The sequence below is a fragment of the Lissotriton vulgaris genome, chromosome 3_1 (genome assembly GCF_964263255.1).
Source record: "Lissotriton vulgaris chromosome 3_1, aLisVul1.2, whole genome shotgun sequence".
NCBI lineage: Eukaryota > Metazoa > Chordata > Amphibia > Caudata > Salamandridae > Lissotriton > Lissotriton vulgaris.
The window spans coordinates 133,122,634-133,124,629 of NC_141689.1; positions in this window are offsets into that span (position 1 = coordinate 133,122,634).

The window sequence follows — 1,996 nt, forward strand, 5'->3', positions numbered from 1 at the left end:
TCATTTTTTGGTAGGGTGTTTTTAAGATTAATGTTCCAGGCTTCTTTTGGAAGTTTGCACCAAGCTCGACAAACTCTTTTGGTGAGCGTGGCATGTTCAACCTGTTTCTGTGAGGGCATAGAGAAAAGCAATAGTGTATGATCGGACCAGGGAACCCTGATGGCGTTATCATAGCTAAGGTTATTTACATTGGTATAACAATGGTCAAAAATATTTCCTGCTATATGTGTAGGATCTGTAACTATCTGCTTCAAGTGGAGGACCTCCAGACCCGCAGTTAAATTGATGCAGGCGGGCGAGTCTTGCTCATCTACGTGGATGTTGAAGTCTGTCCTCTTGCACTAATTTTATAAGACTGGCTTTTCGTGGCAATTGCCCCTAAATAACTCGCCTAACAAATAACTTGAATCACTGTGATTATTTAAAACAATAATGCTACGCAGTGGGAAATGCAGTGATTAATGTCATTAGACGTTTTAAAACCTTAGTATAAACTTTTGGGGCCGAAGTAAACTTGGCCACATAACATGAGCCCATCTTTCTTTAAATCCCAGGCGTTTACCTTTTTGATCTCTTGTCCATTCTCACTGAATACATATATGAAAGGATGCATAATTCCATCTGCCAACTTTTTAATCATAAATGCCAGACGGTGGGTAATACAGAGATTAATGTCTCAAGACGCATCAATACCTTAGCAAAACTTTTAAATCCTTGGCGTTTACCTTTTTGATCTCTTGTCAACTCTTACTGAATACATATATGAAAGGATGCATAATTCCATCTGCCATCCTTTTAATCATAATGCCAGACGGTGGGAAATACAGAGATTAATGTCTCTAGACGCTTTAATACCTTAGCATAACCTTTGGGTCCAAAATAAACTTTGTAACGTAACATGTGCCTATTTCTTTTTTAATTTCCAGGCATTACCTTTTGATCTCTTGCTATTTCTTACTGGATCCATATATGAAAGGATGTATAATTGAATCCGCGAACTTTTTAATCATAGTAAGTGCATACTTTGATCCTTTTTTTCTAAAGCGGCTCACAATTCGCTGATTAGGTGGGCCCAAAAAGCAATGGGCTTGTTGCACAAATTCAACGTGCAGAGATATATGTTTTAGAATAATCGAATGGGCACGCCATAGAGTAACGGATTTCTCTCGTGATGTGTAAACTCTGTTTAGAAACTTTCATCACTAAAATACTGATATATTTACTTGTAGAATCTGACTATCTGTACACCGGCCAGGACGGATGAGACCACTAATATAGGAACACACTGCGCAAAGGTATTGGATACTTGCTATAAACTTTTTTGGAGTTCCTATTCGATTTATCACTCATGTTTTTTTTAAAAATTGTGAATTAGGTGCACATTTGCATGTGGATACATACTAAATTCTATCTGCATATATTTTGATCCATGTTCACTATGTTTGGCTTACATTGATTGACAGCATCTTGTGCAGAGAATTGAGACTGTATTACTTGCTTGCTAACAAGACCAGCCATAACTTATGCACAATACCACGTCGTCTGTATTTATACAGGAACTTGAAATATGAACGTTATGATTTGCGGACTTTGTGTATTGGATACAAAGAATTGCAATTGACTGTTATCATGTAGCCCATAATGAAGAGACAGCAGGCATTGTTGGTTCTATACTCTTGAGAGTGAACAGCAACTGGAGACTATTGAGCTTTCATAAAAACATTGTGTTGTGTATTGTGTTTTCAAACCCAGTAGACACTGCTCCCTTTAAAACTCTGTCTATACATTAGTGTCTGTTTGGCCTACCAAGTGCTCCGTTACAGCATATGTTCTCCCCGGAATGTGGATAACCAGATCAAGTCCTTTTTTCACAAATTGTATATATTGAATCAGTCTGGTGCACCGTAAATGATCCCTTGAATTTAACAGTAGTATGTTTTGATAAAAAAACTTTTTATGAATCATTGTATGTATTGACACATTGTAATATATATTT